Source organism: Labrus bergylta, chromosome 3 (genome assembly GCF_963930695.1).
Source record: "Labrus bergylta chromosome 3, fLabBer1.1, whole genome shotgun sequence".
Classification (NCBI taxonomy): Eukaryota; Metazoa; Chordata; class Actinopteri; order Labriformes; family Labridae; genus Labrus; species Labrus bergylta.
In genome coordinates this window covers 29,923,608-29,939,721 of record NC_089197.1, presented here as the reverse complement: position 1 = coordinate 29,939,721, position 16,114 = coordinate 29,923,608, and the positions used below count along the sequence as shown (strand labels likewise).

At 40.9% G+C, this 16,114-nt stretch overlaps 1 protein-coding gene across 1 annotated transcript in view; it reads left to right on the top strand.

Moving 5' to 3' along the window:
- mafa (MAF bZIP transcription factor a) overlaps positions 1-15,164 on the top strand; it is an 82,023-nt gene extending 66,859 nt beyond the window's left edge. Inside the window, exon 3 of the mRNA XM_020652966.3 lies at positions 5,897-15,164. The gene's annotated coding sequence lies outside the window, so the exon portion shown is untranslated. The remainder of the gene's footprint in view (positions 1-5,896) is intronic.
- Positions 15,165-16,114: the final 950 nt, after the last annotated feature.

Genomic DNA, 16,114 nt, shown 5'->3' with positions numbered 1-16,114 from the left:
TCAGTTTGCATAGATGGGGGGATAAGAGCTCTGCAACAACTGCATGAAGATGTTCACTCCGCAGTGTGTTTGTCTGCGTGTGCACAGATGGCTGCAGATTGTGAAACACTGAGCAGTGTCGCTCTCATTGTGGCTTGGTCTATAAACACAGGATCTGATTGGGTAATCGCTGTCTCCCCTATGATGTCCTTAAAACAAACTGATAGCACACCAGTCCGTGCAGATTCATTTATAAAACCATGTTCTTTGTTTTCTCTCTTTTTCTTTGGGACGCCTGATCGTGTTGCCAGATCCATTTTAAAATGTAAGAATGAGCAGTCTGTGTCTGTGCATAGTATCGTTTATATTATGGAACGGTATTAGAAAGGTCCATAACTTTTATAAAATGTTAATATTTTAAACAAAGCATTTGCACACAAAGAAATTGTCAGCACTTGTACACGTGTCTTTTTTGTGTGTGTGGTTGAGTCTCACTTAGGTATCAGCAGATGAAGCAGTAGTATTTACATCTCAGGATGTGTGTCAGCCTCAGGGGACAGTCCCGAGACAAAGTGTTTTTTTTATTTTTTACTTGTTTCCCATTTTTTACTAACTTGTACATTATATGGATATGTTTTGAAGGAACACTGGCATCAATGAAACACCTCTGAGGCTGCTTAAACAACAAGCAGCACTGATGTCCAGTCTCTCTCCTTTGATTTTTTATTTTTCCATTTCTTTACTCGGCGTTGTGTTATTGTTATTATCTGTTTTCCTCTTCCGGTAATATTGCATTAGATTTTCCAATACTGGTGGTGTGTTTTTCCGTCTTTCACAGATCAAGACTTTGTGGTCTTTTTAGATGAAAAATTATCAATACAAGATGAAGCCTCAGCAGAAAAGCAGTGACACATTGCCAACATTCCTCTTGTTCCCGTTGCCAGCATCAATAATTCAGCCACCGGCTCATAACTTTATTTTCAATGCATAATTGAGGCCAAGCAATGTTTTCGTTGGCCATTTATAAGTCGAGCAATTTTTAAACAATAAGAGGAGCGGTCCATTAAGCTTTTAACATCGTCTCTTTGTCATACATCACTGGATGTGGAAAGTCTGGACAGCAGGGCCTCTTTGATGAGTTCAGAGGTGTGTGTGTGTGTGTGTGTGTGTGGGGGGGGGGGGGGGTTCTCTGCAGCTGAAGCTTCTATTAGCTTAAAAGTCTTAAAATGCGTTAAAGGGAAGTGAAGGGGTCTCAGGGGTCTTTACCTGCATTTTCTTTTTTTTAAGATTTCTTTTTTGACTTTTTGTGCCTTGTGTCGAGAGACAGGACAGTGGATAGAGATGGAAATCAGGGAGAGAGAGGTAGGGGAATGACATGCGGGTAGGAGCCACAGGTCGGATTCAAACCTGGGCCGCCCGCTTGAATGACGACAGCGTCTGATCATGGAGCATGTGCACTAACCACTGCGCCACCAGAGCCCCTCCACCTGCATTTCTGAACGAGTAATGAACACTCTTATGTATTCAAAGTGATTAACAGAGTGCCTGATTGATTTTTATTAAAGCCATTTTGCAGGTATCTAATCTGCTCATATATGTAATGTTTCTTTAAAGGGCCCTCCTCCATGCAGCGACTCATTATATGACCTGATTAGGTTTCTCATTTGTTGTATATTACTGCTTAATAAATATTGATTTACTATTTTAATTACATGTTAATCTCAAAACACATCGCAGGACAGGGTTATAGCTCTCTCAAGTCACGCGGCAAATTTCCTGTTTGCAAATATTTATTGAGGATGGTATCCTGAGAGGGCCATAAAAGTGAATGGCAATCATTAAACAGAGGCTATCTGTCTACAATATCTGCACAAGTGTCAATAACAGCAACAGAGGTTGACCCAGCGGCTAATCAATTACATTTACTCCCTGTTCTTTTCAAAGAATTAGCAAGACAATCTTTTATAGCCACTTCATTTTGCTTTTTTTTATTTTTTTTATTTTTTACACTGAGTTGAACTTTCCAGGTGGTATTCAATGTTACAATTTTTACCATAATTGGCAGATCTCATAATCTGGTTTAAGACCTTTTCCACAGGCTTTAATAGACCAGCAGGCCTGATTGATCTTCAGAGCGTTAGATACCAAAATATGATGTGATAATATAAATTGACACAGACTTCTTAGGATGAAAAACATCTAAATGTAACTATTATCTACGTTCTGGAGCTCCTGTGAACTGCCCTCTATCAGCTTAATAAATTATTTCCAGGACAGATTGCTTTGTGAAGCGTGACCTACCATCACACCGGAGGGAATCTTTCAGACTTTGCAGGAAATCGAGCTCGAGAGTGTTCAAATGAGGGCAATAATGGAGCAGATCACTTGAGCTATTTTCTGTTCTCTTTCGCAAATCGTTTATCTCCCACTGGCCTTTAAATAAGTCATCAAAGCTAATTTGACACCGGTGTTTCTTTTTTTAACAAAGGATCATACACTGGCTCCCTGTTTTTCTTTTCAAGCTACAAAAAGTGGATGGATAAAGAGAGAGTGTTTTTCTATTTGTTTTCTGCTCAGCACACATTTTACATTTAAAAGAAATGATCCTCAGTGAACCCATAAAACCCTAAAAAGCATTATGTGATCCCTTCAAACACAACATGAAGGTCTGAGATTTAGCATTTTAGCAGAGTATAATTACAACAAATTAAGCAAATATGTCAAATAAATGTATTTCATAAATACAGAAAAACTAATCAGCACACAGTTGTTGCAGGGACTGGCCTGCTATAAGGCAATACTACAGCAACGACCCTCAAGAGTTTAGTATGCATCAGCCCCCCTCCTCTCTTTAGTCTCCCTCCCTCCCTTTCTGTTGCTCTTTTCACTCTCACTCCAAATGCCTCCATCACAAAGATATATTGAAACTGAGAATGCATTAGGATGATTGGGAAGCCGAAAAACTAAAGCTTGTTTTTGCAAGGAAAAGCTGTAAATGCGGAAAAGTAAACAATATAATTTTAATCTCATCCGGCCTAAACAAAGTAAACAGTGTGTAAATTATCAGCTTCAGATAGGAGTGGGTAGGCTGTGTGTGTATTTGGGAATAATCTGTGCAGCGTGTCGAGTTTGCATGGCTTGTTCCTGACATCAAGGTTGCTGGTTTAATTGAGCCTGTACTGGACCCAGGGCTGAGAGAGCAGGCAGAGGAGCATCGATAAACTATGAAATGGTTCCAATATGGTCGATCGATGGGGCTTTGTGAGCAGCTCCCCGGGGGCTTTGATTTTCCTCTCAAACAACAATCCAGGATCTCTGCTCTTCAAAGGCAAACTCCATCTTTGCTGTTATTGTTGTTGTTGCTTCTCCCCCTTCCATGTTTGAGTGATGTCACTGGGGTCGATTTTATCCATGTCCATAAAGGCTCTCCCACACTTGAATCACCCGGGAGACGGCTTCTGTTGGTCTGTGCAATGGTAACAACAACCAATAAAGGTCAATCTCCCATGGTAATGGCCAATTGGGCTTGTTCCCATTATTGGCCCTCTGAGTGGTGGTCAACAGATGGAGAGCTGGCATCACTGATACAAGTTACACTCCAACCTTAAGGAGGCTCAGTTCTGTCTCTCCCCTGTTAGCCTGCCTTGGCCTGTACTTCACTCCATCATCGGCTGCTCCTGAATAAGCAGACTCGTCGCTTAGCGTAGCGTCACAGGAGCGCTGCCAGGGAGGGCTAACCGTCTAACCATTTCAGCTAATTGCCTCATTAATGATTCACCGGTGTTAGGCTGCTCTAGCACTTCGCTGTGGGGAGCAAATTGTTCTGATTGGTTTGCCTCTGTCAATTATTGATGAAGCAGTGAGCTGAAGTGCTAACACCTGGCTTTGGAGGTCCAAATGGCCCTGCATTCCCATCACATACTCAGTTATCACACACCCTGGGACCACATGCAGTCTTGAAGGGATGGAGTCTCAACTGTTGCTGTTCTCTCAGAGTGGATATGGCACGCCCCCGGGCAATGGCTGTGATCTCAGTTGTGAGGATATTAGCTCATAGAACATGGCTCGCTGCTGCGTAAACGGTGGACAAAACTGAGACCGTATAGCTTGCAGTGATTTATGCTCTAAGTGGTAGAAAACAGAAACAATGTCACATGAATAACGCCACTGCATGTATCATTGTGTGTGATGATCATAGACGGTGTATAAAAAGTGGAGTAGCAAATTTGACATAAAAAAACCTCCTGTTTGAAGGCACGAGTTCTCATTTTGGCTGTAATCTTCTTGATTTGATTGGAACTGGAAGGAGCCATATTGGACAATATTGTTGTTATGTTTTGCTGCATCCACCATGGTTGACAGATTCATGGTAGCAGCTTGTCAATCAGATGTGGCCAAGCCATAACAAATAGCACGCTTTAAAAATGTAGCACTGAAAATAAAGACCCTAAACATATTAGAAAAGAGGGTTTACAGAGATAATCAATCGCTATTTACTTCAATAATGAAACCAACAGCTACATTCAAGGTTTGATCCAAAAGGCAAGTGGACTTGGTTGAAGGTCTGGTTGGAGTTATTTAAGGCCTTAAACCAGCCCAGTTGTCTTTTGGATCAAGCTTTGATTGACTGAGAACCTACACAGACACTCAGCTAAATTAACTTCTCATTTGTACTATATGCTGAGACCACCAATAATACAACAGGACCTGAATTTGAGCACTTTTATCCCTTTTGGACACTTTAGAAATATTATTTTTAACCGCCCAATACCTGACTGTAACTGTTTTATTTGATTTTAATTGCTGACTTATCACTGTAGTAATTTCAATTTGTAATTTGTAGTAGCTTTATCTCATTTCTCGTTGTTTATCATTTGTGTATGTTTTCTCGGCATCATTGTAAATGAGGGTCGCCCTCAATGATCTCTCCGAGAACTTAAATAAAGGTTGATGATGATGATGATGAATAACCTGATTCCAATTAATATTTGGAATTCCTTCACAGTAAAGTTATATTCTGAACAGTATCTTTCATCACATTTTACAAAAGCTGCACATGGTTTATCCGTCTTTGGGAACACAAGCATTCTGTTAGGCGTAGGATTTATAACATCTTGTGCAAATAAACAACAACACTTCTAGACTAGGTTTGAGTAGAACTCTAATTGTATGCAATGCATTGTCAATACTTGCTTTGTTTATGGTGATTTATAATGGGTGCAGACAGGGCACCTTTACAGGAGGGTCATGTAATTGGATCTCCAGTACATAGTAGCTGAATTCCATGAGAATCTCTGTGTCTAATGGCCCACCCACAAAGTGCTGCTTCTGGCTACATGAATCATCCTTACTTAGGCTGCAGTGGGGTTCTAACAAACTTTGTGTACATTAGATACAAAAAAGAGACTAAAAAAACAAGTATTCCGAGAAGAGTAAAACATGAAGAGATTGAATAAAGAGAAGTAGACGTGCAGTACACTCATCCACACTGAATTTTCTTGTCTGTCTTTGGCCTTAATTGAAGCTGATTAAAGAGTCACCCCCCATGCTGACGCCACTGTCACTCTGAATCTGAGCCAAGTGGGCTTGCCATGTACACTCACAGGGTGGTCACTCTGCCTTTGTTTTGACTCTCGCACCAGTGACAGCAGAGCAGTGCCCAACCCCCAAATACAGTGACCGTGACTCACTCTGTGTCACCATAAAGACTGGACGGGTGTACAGAGTTATAGCTCGCATTGTGGACCTCACTCAATGCCTCACTGTGTGTACATGTGTGTGAGTGGGTATGTGTGTGAATGGAGACACTACCCATGAAAGTATGTGAGAGAATACTGGCCTGACTCACTGTCTAATGACTTCTTTTTCTCTCCTCTCTTTTCTTCTCCTTCCTCCATCTTTCTGCTTCTTTTAACAGATAAACCTTACGACTGAGCAGCGATGACATCAGAGCGGCCGACCAATCGCACGAAGACACCTACAAAGCACAACATTCAAAAATGACTTCACTGAAGAACAAAAGACGAGACCCGCTGAAATCCCCACCAAAAATTCTCACAGTGAAATTCTTGACAGCCTCTTGCTACTCCTGGTTCCCTCCCTGATATTTTACCTCCGGCTTTTTTCTACAAAACATAAAAGAAGAAAAAAAAAAGAGACAGACTCATAATTATGAGATGGTTGAAACGCCAGATAAATACACTGGAAGGACTATTTTCTCTTTGGTGGGAATATCAGTGATGCATGCTTCTGTAAATAGATCATAATAAATCCCTATTCGTATTCCTTATATAGGAAACATAACAAGTTGCTCTCAGCTACTTCATCAACGTTCATGACTGTGCATAGATTACTCATGGTTCAGTGTTTTCCATATAAAGTCAGTATCATTCTTACCTCCTCAGAGAACATGTAATTATCATTTCCAATATCATTTCTCTACCCTTTGGATTGTAAAAAGATGTGCTTCCTATTCTTCTTATTCTCGTTACCAAACAGCCTAGTCTTCCTCTTTAATATCCGCATTAGTACATGTAAATAGAGACGAATGATGACAACAGCATGGAACTGACTATAGTGTATATTTACCACTTCCCCAGTAGATCACAAACCTCAAGGTGTGGATACTTCAAACAACCTTTTAAAACGTTTTAAGAGCTGGTTTTCTCATAGTTAAAGAAATATGTACCCAGGTGTCAGGACACTTTTTTCTGTGAATCTAAATAGATGCATAAAGGCAAGAGTTATCAATATTATTATTTCAATACCATTCAAGAATCTAGAGTCAGCAGTTACATTGGTATCATCGATCAGTTCCATCAGGAAATAGCTGTCAAACTGAAGAGGAAAAGCTAACCCAAGCAATGAGTGTTATAAATATTTCTTCTTTTTTTTTTTTTTTTTTTTACATTAGATTTCTCTTAAAATCGTCCTTTTGACTCTTTCAAGTTGCAATAATATCCCTCCCCATCCCAGTAAGTGGGCTGAAACTGCAGTAGCAAAGCTGCTGTCATCATGAGTGGGCCACTTCTTTTTTTTTTTCCATGGTTTGAGGACTCTGACCTCCATCTGCTATGGACTATGGAGATAACCAAATGGACTGAAAGATAACATGACAAGCCAATGAACAGACAGCATCCAACCAAGACAGAAAACCTTTGCATGGACAACAGGGAAACTGCTACGTTGTTTAATGCCTAATCTCCACCTCTGTGCACCCTCTACCTCTCAGCGTGTGCTGTGCACCAAGAAAACCATGACTTATCAGCGGCCCTTCGCCTTCCCTGCTGTCCCCCACAGTCCACTTCTGTGCTTCACGTCTCTAGAGCCTCATGAGGAGAATGAAGCTCTGTGCACATGGCATTGGGGAAATTTACCAAACGCTAGTTCACTTTGACTTAAACACACTCACAGAAATGAGCGCATGCATACAGATCCAAAAATCCTACACAGCACCACTCGAATATGTTGCTGTATATATGTACAGTATATCCACTATTTATAGTCTCAGATGCTGTGCTCTGCATGTTGACTTATAGATGGAACGTGACCATTAATCATAGAAAAAGCTGTGCAGCTAGTCGTTGGATAGACTTTCCCAATCAGAATGGGAATCCCAATGTCAGGATGACATGTCCTTACTTTGCTTTTGAGTATGGTAAAATAGTTTTTACAGCAACAACTCCTGTTGTGATGAGGCCTCTTCAGCCAAACAGCCACCCTGATAGGTTTTAAAGTCTTTGAAGGGGCACATACAGTAACCTGGTCTTTGATGTCAGACAGAACCTGGCCACAGCGAGCGTGGGTAGCAGAAAAGAGGAGGGGGAGGCAAACTGGGGCGCTCCAATTAAGTGGCAGCACACAAAGTGGCATGGGGCATCCTGCCAGCAACTGTCTATTCATCCTATGTCAAAGGGATTTGCACATCCCAATGAGTCTACATGCTGCCAGAGAAGTCCGAGAGCAGAGCAGAGAAAGGAAGGAAGGCGCAGAAGAAACAATAAATAGGAACTGGTACTGGATTGAAAAATGGAAGGTTGCGCTGCACCTATTTTCAAGTTTTCTCTTGGTCTGCTCCCCTGCAGAATATTCTTCCTGAGCAGCATCTAGCTTAGGGAGCTCAGTAACCTTGTGACCTCACACAGTTACACCGTCATGCAGCTCTCTGGGCTTTCACAACTTGATGTCCTGTCTGAGGTCAGCTGTGTTAATGAGCTCCTCACTCGGCAGCCAGATATTCAGCTTCTGACTTAACACTTTTTACTCTTCTTTCTCCACTATTCTTTACAGACTGACCACTACAGCTTCTCTTCTGAGCAAAGCTTCAATAAAAATGTTAAGAATAGAAAAATGTGATTAAAACAATTCAAATTATAACAATCTAGTCAAGGTACCTTTTATTTTCAGGAGAGGTTTAATATGAGCAGAATTCAGGCACTTAATCTTTTTTTAAGTTGTATGCCCCCACTGTGTGTAGCCAATTTATAGAATTCCCAAACAGTCTGAGCATCCACATGAGCATATTTACAGTCAACAAGTAAACAAACTTGAAATGAGGACTTACGACTTAGCAGTGATTAGTTGAAGAAGATTTTAAATGCAGGAAAGGATGAAGATATCACTCAAACACGAGACGTCACATGTAGTGGGAAGAAAGACACTGAGCGAGTGCTGATCTTCTCTGAGCCTCAAGGCTTTCCACTTTCCGAGAAATCAAACAAAGCCCTGGTTCTGCACAACTGCAGGCAGTGTGTGACAGGTTGATTTGTATTTCTGTATTTTTGAATGCATGAGCTGTGGTGTTCTGCCCTGACAGTCAGGCGGCATATGCGTTTTTATCTGGCATTGACCCTGACTGGGGTCAGCACTCGAACATAAACATCCAATGATGTATATGTACATATACAGAAAGTATGATCGTGCACACAGATGCAACTTCGCTTTCTCCCTCTCTCTCTCTCTCTCTCTCTCTCTCTCTCTCACACACACACACACACACACACACACACACACACACACACACACACACACACACACACCACACTAATCTAAACAGCAAGGCTGTATGTAAACAGATCGTCGACATAATGGGATTGTTCAGTGTGCAAACAATAAGCTGTTAGCGTAATCACAGGTCAAAGATATATTACCCAGAGGGCCACGCTGTATGTATATTAACATGATGGATATGTTGAAGGGGGAGGGGAGCAGGGGTAGGAAGGATATAGAGCGCTACTGATTTAGATTTACCCCCTATTGGGCCCTGTCCACTGCCTTTCTCTACTCCTCCTCCCTCGTACGGGCCCCACTTAATCATCCTTCCTTCTCTTATACCGCTTCTTCCCTCCATTCACCCTCCACTTCTTTAGACACACATCCCTACTTTTCTTTCCCATTTCTCCACTCTAATACCTTTCTCACCTCCATTCCCTGCCCATTTCCTCCTTTTTCGGGATAGATTTTAATCTCCTTTCAGCAAAGTGTCCCATCCATCTATGTGGTCATTGTGAGAGCAGGATAAAGCAGGTCCACAATCTTGTGTTTGGATTACGTAAAGGGGGTCCCAGTCACATTGTCCCACTGACATGTCTGATACAAAAACACGATCGGGCAAAGCAAGGAAAAGCCTAATTGTAGCATCAAGTTAAAAATAACCATATGGATAAAGAGTGTGATAAATAAAACAGAGATAAAAAATTATCTCGACTTCAACACAATGAAAGTACAGTTCTTGTGTCTCATTGAGTAGCAGCAAACAAGAGCGGTGTCAGTCAAGATAAAGCCTGTGTAGCTCACTCCATTACACATACAGCTTATTAACTTATCTCGGCTTTATTTGATTACCATCTAGCCTATTCTCTCAACTGGTTAATAAGTCTGTGTCCTCCTGGCTAAACACTCCATTAGTGTCATCACTGACTGGCTATGGTGTGTGTGCATACTGCGTAAGTCTGTAGACCATTGGAGCAGATACACATGGAGGAGGAGGAGGAGGAGGGGGGAGCAGAGTAAACACAGAGGTAGAACACCAGGGAGGAAAAACAACCTTTAAGACAGACAATAGGTACAAAGGTGATGATAACAGTGACACTCAAGATCCTTTGGACTTCATGGGGCTTGAATAAATAACCCAGCATTAAAAATAGAATACTGGCTTGTGTCTGTGAAAGGGTTTTAGCAAATGAGAATAACCATGAAAAGCTGGTTTAACGAAGCTGTGACATATTTGGCTATTAAAATGACCAGCAATAAATTAACTTCACTTTCAAAGGGGAAGGCGGTTTCAGGGGAAGTTTTTTTTTTTTTTTTTCCAAGAAGAAAGTGCAATGACACAATTATCAGTAGAAAAGATTAGCAACTGTGTAACATATCTAAGTCTATAATCAAAAGTGGAAGTAAGCACTACAACTCCCAGAGTGCATTTCAGCAAGGGATATCCTAGCACTGAGCAAAAACGTTTCCAGAAAAAATACAATCTGCTGCTTCAATTATTGTTTTTGTATCAACTTTAGAATAATACATCAGCTTTGGTGTCATTTTTTAAATCTCCCGTTACAAAAGCATGTATAATTTTTTGTAGGTTACAATTCCTCTAATTTGCATCTCTTGCGTGCATTAGTGTTCAAGGCTCATGGGTATCACAGGTCTACAAACAGTCACCATGCCAAACCAAAAAAAATAAATCATAATTTCTTGAAGTCAAAGTTGTATTAAAGTTTCTGTGCCTCCTTTTTAAGAACATCAGAGGATAATGTTCAGTACAAATGTAAGTGGGAATACACAGTGGGAAATCCCAGCAGCTTCTTCGACATACACAAATCTATGTTTTTTTTCCCCTCTGTCTCTCTCTCTCTCTCTCTAACAGACATAAACACTGTCTATGTGTGTGTCTGGTGGGGTGTCATGATTAACAGTGACCTCCAGTCTGACATGGTTGGGGTGGTGGGAGGAGGGTCAAAGGTGGAAGGATTACAGTGAGGCAGTCCATGTCAACTGCTCCGCTCTAATCCTGACCCCCAGGCAGACTCCAGACTCTTGAAAAATCAACATCGTCATAACTTGAACACAAAATACTTTGCTTGTTTAGGTATTTTGGCTTACAATTAACTTGGTAAAAGGCTTAAATGTAGCATCAAAGGCAGCATAGATTTGGAGTTAATACAGTGGATGAAGGCTCTTTTAATAGCAAGACAGCAGCAAAGACGGAGCAGACCTCCTTATGTCACGCACCTAATGACAGGGCTGTATAATGGACCTTTAAAGCCCTTACTCCCACCTCATTCTGCCCCGTGCATAAGCTGGAGATCTGTTTGCCATCAACCCCCTCGCTGAGATGAGATGGGCACCCAAGAAGATTTGGGGGTCGGAGTCAATCGGATTAACCAATATGCCTCAATTTAAGTAAATGCTTGGGGCCGACCTCGGTGTAATAGCATTGATAAACGCAGTAAACCAAATCTTTAGCTTCTGATTAGGTAATGGAGGAAAACAAATGCTTTTAGCAACAATGATCTGTGGGGAAATTGCCAAAACCCTTGTTGTATTTGAATGCATCAAAACACACACAGGCTCAGTTTGTCATAAGCAGTAGGGAGTTGGGACAAATACCCAAGTTGCCACTAAGGAAATAAATAAACAGTGAAGTAATAAATCGCCAGAAGCTGCGGACAGGTGGCATTTCAGCCTGCACCGTTTAGCTGTGCAGTCTGCTTTCTGACAGCTTGATTTAGTCCCTTGCACCTGAGCCAGAAGAGAGAAAATTAACTGCAGGAAAAACAGCTTAACTGGATTCCAATTTGCCTGCTTTGAAACACAATTGATGAAGCTAATGGATAAGAAAAACTTAGAACTGCCTGTTTTTTTAGCTGATTGTGATCCTGTAAAGGCTGTGCATGTTCATTCAGGGTCAGGTGCACAGGAAGTTGTTTTGATATAACCTTACTCTGCCTTATCAGCCTGGTTTTGTTTGGCTGGCACATTGTCTTTAGGATGTAGAATAAAGATTAAAGATGGCTCAAGGGGAGATGCTAGGATGCATGCTGTTCCCCCTGCTGTGAACAGGGTGTAATCCTTCAGTTTTTTCAAGGAGTGAAAAGTTTGGAGAGTCCAGAAAGTTACGCATATGTCCCTTCTGGGCCCCCTACGGAGCAGTGAGTGTGACACAGCGGGGGGATAACCATATGCTATCAAAGTGTTCTTCAAAGCTCCCGTCTTTGGTCCACGGAATTATACAGAATCATCACATATACCTGACAAACGCAGAAGAAACATAATTATGCAGCTCAGTGTACAAACAGGAAAAACAATGGATATCCTAAAAATATGTTTCACAAAATGTGCTGCCTTTGAACTGTGAAGGGACATTTTTGAATTTATCTTGCGAAGTGACTTTGTTTCAACTTTGTTCAAACAGTAGCCGTGTCCCAATGGTGTGGGTCAGCTCATGATTTTGTATTTACATGCGTTTAAAATACTGCTGCTGGTGGACAATTAAAAAATTTATGGTTCCTATCACAATGAGCCCCTGCTCTGCTACCAAAGGTTAATTCGCGCTCGCCCCTCATTTCAATTGTACTGCAGTAAATGTCCACATTATTTCCCACATGGGCCTGGACCAAGGGTTTGATTATCCAAAGGTAGCCCTTGGTTGGCTCTGTTATTGTCAGAGGGGTCGTAAGCTGCAGTAACAGCTTCTGGGGTCTTATTGCTATGGCGATCAGCCCCCTGCCACTTGGCCTCCATGACCCCAGTCAGAGATAAGCTTTATGGGAAAGCACATTAACATGCTCCTGCAGTCACCTCCCTCCTTTATCAAAGGCAGTGTTGTGAAATCAAGTGTTTATGGACCCCCGGTGAGGACAGGGGGCTGCTGATTGCCTTTATTAGAGGTTGAGTATAATTGAGCAGGAGGTGGACACAGGACCTGTAGTAGTGGGCAAGAACTGACAGTGTTGCACTGATGTTCTTCTCACTAAATAAGCAATATCTTTAATGACTGCACCGCCCCATGAGCAGGTTACTGCCCCCTGGATTACAAATATTGCCTGCAGTCTAAATATATATCCAAGTCTTCTATTAGTCCTAGAGCTGTAATGGTTATTTTTGTACATACTTCATCTAACAATAGTGTTTTTTTAATAACTAATAGATCGATCTTGAAGAGAGAAAAATAGCAGTAAGTTGCTAAAAAAGTCTCCTTTTTTCCAGAGCTCGTCTTCCATTTGATTCTTTTGTCAAACAGTTTAAACCTCGAGACCCTTTATGGACTAAACACCAAACACATCCATCGATTGTAAGAATGATTGGGTACTAAATTATATGATCCATCACTTGGTCAACATGTTCCAGCTTCATTTCATCCGACAACTCGCACCACCAAAAGAAACAAAAAAGTACATTTTGCATAGAAATGTGACTCAATGTTACATTGTGGAGTAATTTCCAATAGCTTTAATGTATACTGTAGTTATCAGAATTTTCATTTGATGTCTTTTCCTTTGTGCTACCCTGATCCTATTAACTGAACTGTCCACAATCATGTCTTTTTTTTTATGTCCTTGCACATGTGTTACATTGATAGGGGCATTTTCCTGTGGCTATGAACAACACTAGGATAAACAAATAAATACTGAGGTGTCAATGGTGTGCGCCTGTTTACAGCCTGATCACTGCTGAAAGATCCTCTCAGTATGTCTGCAATGATGGATGGTGATAGCTCTGTGTCTCGGTACACATCAGGGGGCCCTACTGTTGTCACTGGACAGATAGAGGGAGGGAGAAAGAGAAAGATGTGGCCGCAGCTTAATGTCCTTCTCTGGTGCTGTGCATGCTCTTTCCTATTTGCTTTTCCCTTCACGGCACGGTTAACATCGTAAATTAACCTTTCTTAGCCCCCTGTGCTCAGAGACTGCTGTGCGATACAGACAAAAATGGGGGAGAAAATAGATCTATGTTATGCAATGCAGTAGCCCTGGTCAGAGATGTAGCTTGTTACAGAATTCAGAGCTTCCTTTTTTCACTGTACGGGAATAAAAACAACACGGTTTGTTGAGTCAAGCAAATATTCTGGTTTCTGTGCATGTCCTGTGTACTCTCCGTACGAGGCTGCTTTTTGTTCTCCATCTGAGAAATGTAAATGAACCACATGAAAGAAAACCTATTGTAGATCCCTCTCTTCTTAGCTCAACACTGTAAATAGGATGTAAATACCAAACAGCTATGCATGCTAATATACAAGCAATTTGTTCAGGTACTTTTGTAATCCAGACTTCTCATATGGCATGTAATGACAGAAAAGAAAACTCAAACATAGAAAAACGTAATAAATTGTGAACACGGATATGGTTTGTAAACGACTTCAAAATTGGAAAATATATGTCTTTGCTGTTAATGTTTTCTTACTGATAACTAATGCATTGGCCTGCCATTTACTACAGTGCTCTGCTCATGTTACCTGTTATCTTTTTTATGTTTCATAAGGTAGGGTTGAGGCAAAAAAAGGACCATGAATCTCTGGTTTGTGGAAGAGCGGGGTTTGGGAAGAAGAAGAAAAAGAGGGGAATAATGGCAGCATGGCCAGACTCTTTGTAGTTTGTTTTTGTTCGTCTTATTTTCAATGCACGCTCACTTGCAAACATTCAATAATTAATTACATATCCTTAGTGTCTAACACAGCCAATAAAATGCCACGGCAAAACCTTTGCTTAAAAGCAGTAGAAACTGGGCTGCCACTCTTGAGTTATCACACCAAATGACAAATCACCAGCTTTAAATGTGCCGATATTTTGAAATGGCATACCTATTTATGAACACAAAACCATTAAACGACCTAAGCAGCTGGTACAAAAAAAGAAGATAATTTGATTCATTCCAAATTCTCCAAATCATGATTTGCAAGGGAAAGGCATTTTGAAAATCCTTGTCAGTTTTTTCTTATACTATATGTCCAGTGAATATGATGATTGTCTATATGCCAAATTTGCCTCTGCCCTAACAACTCTATTGTGACATTTAATGAAGAACAGCAACAGGAGGAAGTGGGGAGAAATCTTCTTGGGTTTCTAAGAGTGTTTATTTTCAACCATGTTAGAACCATGTTCAATCCCAAGGCGCTCATGGTAGATGGAAGTGTCTAATTTTTAACCTGTGCTAAAGATATTTTAAATTTAATAAATAATTATTGTAACAAGAAACGTTGTGGTGTCGTTTTCTGGACTGTGCCTTTGAGTCCAAAACATCTGGATATGTTACAGATGTGAAAGAGAACACAAATGAAGACAGAGAAAAAGAGCATTTGAATGAATGAATGAAGCTCTAAAGGGCTTTTAGAGTCCTTCGTTGTTCTGGTTTAGAGCTCTCTACTACAAAGAGATGTAAGTGTTTGGTCTTTTAATTCACCATGTCCTTGATGAAATCCAAAGAAATTCCGGCCTAAGAGACGATGACCTTCGAGCCCTGGTTCCAAGAGAGATTGAGATGTTGGGTTATGTTTCACTTCACAAACACACTTTCCTTGGTTATTAAATTTAAATATAAAAACATAACTGAAGATTATCTGTCAGATATTGATTCTTGTGATATTTGTTGCAGTATTCCCTGGCTTGTCAATAATCCGACTCTCAGGCTATAGTTGTCTGAAGGTTATCAGAGCGGGTTTTCAATTAATTAAAAGCGGCTCACAGTCTCTAAGAGGGAGGCACGTCGTGGCCGTTTGTGTTCTGTACGTTCCAGCAAATTGTTTACAAGAGGACACATTCAATTAGTTATTTCATTATGGCCCTAGGTGTAATCAATTGACAATGCCGATAACAAAGCCGCATCAATTTGTGGGGCGACACCAGCACATTTCTCTAAATGATTGAAGAGCACTTCTGTTTGAAGCACAAAAGAGTTCTTTTAGCAGGGAGCAATATCATCAAGTAAAACAGGAAAATTCTTTCCCGTCTTCAACGTCAAAAAGTTGTTTTAAGTCGCTGGTTGTGGCTAGATATGTTTCCACATGTTGACACTGTCGTCTGAGGGGAGAAGGGGTCCCTCTTTTCTTTTCTCCTTCTCCCCTTGAGTGATGTATGGCAAAGAAAGAAAGAAGCTCTCGCTCTTTTTCTTTCTCTCTCTCCTCTCTCTCTCCCCTCGTGTA